General features: G+C 31.0%; 1 non-coding gene across 1 annotated transcript; it reads right to left on the bottom strand.

Moving 5' to 3' along the window:
- Window positions 1-4,917: 4,917 nt before the first annotated feature.
- On the bottom strand, window positions 4,918-5,085 carry LOC115879050. The gene has a single exon (XR_004049656.1). It is a non-coding gene; the product is annotated as a U2 spliceosomal RNA (small nuclear RNA).
- Window positions 5,086-6,106: the final 1,021 nt, after the last annotated feature.

Raw genomic sequence — 6,106 nt, 5'->3', positions numbered from 1 at the left:
GTGGTTAAGCTGCTTTTCCAAAAAACTCACCGGTTTTAAACAAATTAAAAACTCCCACCCTTGTTTTCCAAAATCAGCTTACGTCTAGCGCTTCTTTAAGCAGGATCGTGATTAATCAATGACCAATATTTCGAAACACCCTGTATACATTTTTGGGGTACATGCAAAAACAAAATAAAACATACGTGTTTAAGCGTTTCTCTTCGAACCTGACCGTTTTTAAATAAAAATATTGTAATATTTGAGTTGTGGTTTCACCCCCTTATAGTTCGAGTTTCGAAAAATTTTCCTTCTTATCGAACCTGTGAATCAACCTGTATGCCAAAAATTGAGCTTCTTATGTTGAGTGGTTTGAGCGGGATCAAATGATTAATCAGTATGTCCGTCACTTAAGGATTTTATATATTAGTATATAGATTAATATTTTGTACATCCATATTCTGACAATGATACTCTGATAATTATTGATAATTATCGAGTATCATTGTCAGATATGGATGTATATCTGCAAGGCATTGAATTAAGAATAACCATAAAGCCTATGGCATCAGAACTTCTTTGTCTTAAGCGATGGAATAAATAAATCCTAGGATTTATCACAAATCTTAGAAAAGACCAATAAGGCAAAACGAAAATGACCGTAATGAGGTACGACCGCTCGATAGAGTACCAAGTACGGACTGGTTATGGCAAAATATTGTTTAGTGTTTTATCTTCGGCAAAAACTGGTTGGCTGATGTACCAAGAATGACGTTAGAACCAAAAATGTATGACATTAAGCGTTTGAGGTTTGTTTTATGACCGAGTATCGTCATAATTCTAAAATTGGATTTGCGCACAAAAAATTCCTGCATCTTGATGATCAAGCAATACTCAGGTAAATATATATATATATATATATATATATATATATATATATATATAAATGTGCCCCCTTTATTTCTATACTTAAAAAAAATAAAAAAAAAAATTATTTAATATCAAAGTTCATAGTATTTTACTGAATTATAAATTAATATATACCGGTGGCGTCTCAAAGTGGCTCACCCCTTTTTACTTTTTCTTTTCAGAAAAAAACGATATAGTTTCTTAGTATATGGCATAGATTAAGATTGATTGACGTATTCACTGGTTTTCGGTCACTTCCTGTTTCACCGGAAATGAGTACAACTTTGATTTTTAAATGGCACCGGCATTTTTTTACTTTATTCGATAGAAAATGACACTTGAATAGAATGACATATCATATGTCAATTTTTGGCAACTAAAATGGCAGAAAACAGCGAAAAAACGAAAAACATGGGTGTAAACGAAGAAAGAATACGCAAAACAGTAATAACGGATTGAATTAACGATGAGGAATCAAAAACACTTCTTAAGTTCAGTATTCGGAAACTGGTCCCATCGAAAAATTTTAAGAGCTTTTTTATCTTATCTACTACGGTTAAATGCTTAAACCTGATCTGCGTTTTTGCGATGATCGTGGAATTCGAAACGGACTGTACGATACTGCATTGTTGCCAAGTGGAGACATTTCAATCTAATGTACGGATTTTTTTTTGACAAGTTGAGACAATCTAGTAATCTTAAAATATGTTTTATCATTTACTATCATCTGGCAAGGCTTTCGGGATGTTCCAGATGAGCCAGACTATATTTGCAGCTATAATTATAATATAAATTATCATCTGACAAATTTTTAGGACTGCAAAGATAAGGGCGATGGTTTCAATAATTTTTATCCAATTTTTCACCTTCCAGACATATTACCCATTCTCACAGATTAGCCAGACTTTCTTTTTTTCTTACACAACATCTCTCACTAATAGAACGCTGGAAAAAGAAGTGCAGTATATTTGTACTTTCTAACGCATTTTCCGCCCAAACCCATCGGAAAAGCCCCCTTAATATACAGGGTGGCGCCTCTCATACGCCGCGGACGCTCCAAGGAGAACGACAGTTTGTATTGAAGTAAAATTTTGTGAGCATACGTAGGTTAATCAAAGCAATTTTTAAAAATATAGAGAGTTCTACAGGGTGTCCCCAAAAAGTTACATATCAAAGTTGTGTTTTTTGTAATGGAACACCCTATATATTCATTGATTTTCGGATTCTGGGAGAAAAATAAAGGTGAGTTTTATAAGAGAAGTTTTTGACATATTTAATATTTTCTAGAAATAAAGAAAAAAAAATTAATTTACAATAAAAGCTACCTAAATTAAATTAAAATTAAAATAATAATTAAATCAAATAAAAACTTGATCCAGAAAGTTATACATGGTGAGACAAAATTAATATTGAACATTGGTCACCTTTAAAAGCATGTTACTCTTTTATTTTAAATTGAACACCCAGTATATTATTCCGATATTCAATAGAGAATTCATGTCTCCTCCTTAAAAGACTATTAAGGTTGCCTACCCCTCAACCAAATATTTTCCTGGATATTTTCTTTTATATGATTTGATCTGAGTAGATCTTTATTATTTGATAAAATCTAGGTGGCTGTGATATGGTCTGACGTTATTTCAACATAGCGGTCTAATTAGTCCAAATTTAACAATTAGTTATCATTTTGTGTCAGTTAAAACAAAAGAATTTCTCAGAAATTTGCCGAAAATGCAAACTTATCCTACATCAGAGAGGTGTTTGCTGACTGGGAAAATAAGTACCGAAAATCTTCACTGCCTCCTGGACTACAATAAAACAATCCATTAATTGCGTATTTTAATTCTGCCCATCGTCTTGTATTATGGGCTTTTTTGGTCATATAAAAGCGCAACTGAGATCAGTTAAATCGATTTGCTTGTTTTTTTATTCACTTTTGTCGAATGTGACGCCGGATGTTTTTCGTTAAAACCTTTTTCAATGGATACTTAATATTAACGCGTCGTCCCATGTAATTAAATGTATTTTTTCGACTTCGATTTCTCGTTTAAAGATAAAAGTAAATTGGCGTGTAACGGCAGTTCGATTTTTAGTACCGCGAACAAACCAAAATCACTGAAACAGATGTTAATAAGTTTTTAGGTTATCCGATCGGCCATAAATTTGTTAATTTAAACATATCCATGGGTTGTTTTGTCGTTTCATTGTTCTTACATACATTTTTTCAATTTTATCATGAAATTTGTTTGGTGTTGGTTGAAATTTTATTTTGTTTCACTTTTAGCAGACTATTTTTTTGTTTTTTTAAGCTAGAAAATTCATTAAAAAATTATGGAGTTGTTACTCACGTTTTATTTTATACAGTCATGTCTAGTTTAAAATATTATATTATTTTATTTTTAGCAAACTGTATATAAATATATCGTCCCATTGCTGCCAAAAGTCACTAACTTATTTTTTATTACTTCCGAGAAAAATGCGTCTAAAGATGAATTGCATTGCATAAAGATGTTATAGTTAGTAACTTTCGGTATTAAAATAAAACATAAATAGCCAGAAATCGTAGTTAAGACTTTTGCAATCGATTCTCCGCTTCAAAACATAGTTAGTGATTGATTGAATTTGGTTGTTCGGAAAAATGTTAGTTACTTTTGGCAGCAATAGGACGATATCAACTTTAATTCGTAACCTCAGTTTATTATAAACCTTAATATTTGACTTATTATACAGGGTTAATCCTAGAGTTGTTTTTTACCCTCTCTTTAAATCACCCTGTGCAATAATTTCTTGAGCAAATTTTCCTAATCCTTATTTTTCGGTCAGAACCATGTCTCCTGAATATTTTGTTTTTTGACTCACGTTAACACATGCTTTGGTTAATTTTTAAGAGGAAAATGAACTTGCCACAAACATTTTACAATCTTTTCAATTTTCGTTACTTTTTGATGTTATTCTTCATAATGACGAGGTGGCTTTGGTGATTATTGTTGTGTACGATTGAATATGAATCTTAGTGTCGAAGATTGTGTAAAAGTCATTGATCATTGATCTGGTTGAACATAGCCGAAATTATGAATATTCGTTTGGTCCTTGAAGAAAAATGGGAAAATATAACACAATATATTTGGAGCCCCATTAATAGTATGAACCGACGCGCGACGCCTACCTATAGTTATAGCAGCAGGAGACAGTAGAAAGTATTGAGTATTTTTTTCAAGTTTTTTGTTTGTTTGTTGCAGTTATTACAGTTATTATTTTTTAATATCATTACTTCTGTTAGTGTTACTAATCTAATTTTTATTGTTGTCGATCCATTAATATTGTATACTGTGTTTTTTTAATTGGATTAGTAGGGTCGAAAAAAATCAACAGAAGTTCTTTGTTTTAAATTTTTATATTTTTTGTTTACAAATTTAAAACAAAGGACTTCTGTTGATTTTTTTCGATCCTAATCCAATTAAAAAACACAGTATACAGTGGTACTAATATTTATTAAAACCAAGCCTGTACCGTTACTTTTTAACGTTTTTTTAAATTTTAATATAGAGTTCTAACGGTTCTAATCAGTGTCAATATGACGTTACGAATATTAAAATTGAAAAAATAACATCATAAAGTAATGATAGTTGAAAAAATTGCAAATTGTTGGTGACAAGTTAATTTCGCTCTTAAAAATTAACCAAGGCATGTGTTGACACGAATCAAAAAACAAAATGCTCAGGAGACATGGTTTTGAAAATAATGTTTTATGAAAAGAATTTCACTCACGAAATTATTGCACCGGGTGTTTTAAAGTTAGGGCAAAAAACAACCCTTCAATTAACCGTGTATAATAAACCAAATACTAATGTTTATAAAAACTGAGTTTATGAATTTGAAGTTGATAGATTATATACAGGGTGTCCCAGAAATAAGTGCAAGTATTTTAAAGGGTGGTGATTTCGATAAAAGAAACGTATTTTCTCTTTACCGTTTTTCAAATAGATCTAAATAAGAGTTATTTTACTTTGAAAATTCCCCCTAAAAAAATGATTTTTTGCTTAAATTTTTAGAACCAAACAAAATCCAAAAAATTTTTCAAAAAATTCCGAATTTAAAAAAAAAAATTCGCAAAAAAACCTCATAGGCGTGTTTCTGGGGTTGAACTATACTACCAGTTACTACACTTTGATCTTAACCAAAAGGCCGAGAAGCGATTTGCCACAATAGGCCCTCGCGGCCGCAGTGGTATATACTACTTTATATTTTACGAAAAAATTCCCCCTCTGAATATATTTTTAGTGGGTTGGAAATAAAAAAACTGCACAATACGAATACATACTAATAAAAATATACATAAACAACTCAATCAACACATCAACAACATTTATCCCTTTAGGCATAACTGTTAAGCAACTGATGCTTTTATTATTAATAATATATCACTACTAATTCTCAACATTATTACTAAATGGCAGGATAACAATTAAACGAATATCGTTAAATCGATCGATAATTTATCATGTTCGTTGCACGTTTAGAAGAAAAAAAAAATATTTTAATGGTTCTCTGCGGCTGGAGGTTGTAGCATTAAAAGCGTGTTACATGATCTCGCAAGAAAATTACATAAAAAAATGATCGTCTCGACAGCAGCCAGTAACCTACTTTTGAAAAGGTGGGAAAGTGTAGAATTGATTTTTCTGAATCAATGAGGCATTGTTTAAAAGATATATAACAGAATGATACAGATTGTTTTAGAAACACTGTTACAAATAAAATCAAAATAAGATCTATACAGTTTGGTGTGTTTTTTCCATAGCAACTGTTAAAATTGCCTTATATCTATCAAAAACAGTAGATAAAATAGTATTTTAACCGCAAGGGTAGATTAAATGATACTTTAACAGCGAGGATAGGTTAAAAACCTTATTTCTTCTCGCAGGTTTTTTAATTGCTTCCGTTTTTGATTTTTTTGTATTCCTTTTCATAAGTTATTCGGGATTTAAATGGAAGTAGTTTGGATATGGCGTTTGTCGCCTCAGCTTGAATATCTGTTGGTAATTTACTTATTTCGTTTTGAGCCATTTCTCGCTCCAATTCAATCAGCAATCGACACGAAAGAGAATTAAAAAATATTGACTCAAAACTGACAACTAAAGAGACAGCTTTATTTATTTGTCAAATTACATAGAAACCAACGCCAACCCAGCACAATATTTTTTCTACTCGTAATAAATTC

This window comes from Sitophilus oryzae, unplaced genomic scaffold, assembly GCF_002938485.1.
Source record: "Sitophilus oryzae breed Bouriz unplaced genomic scaffold, Soryzae_2.0 scaffold_1569_pilon_pilon, whole genome shotgun sequence".
NCBI lineage: Eukaryota > Metazoa > Arthropoda > Insecta > Coleoptera > Curculionidae > Sitophilus > Sitophilus oryzae.
Note: the sequence above shows the minus strand (reverse complement) of the source record. Positions and strands in the feature narration are given on the sequence as shown.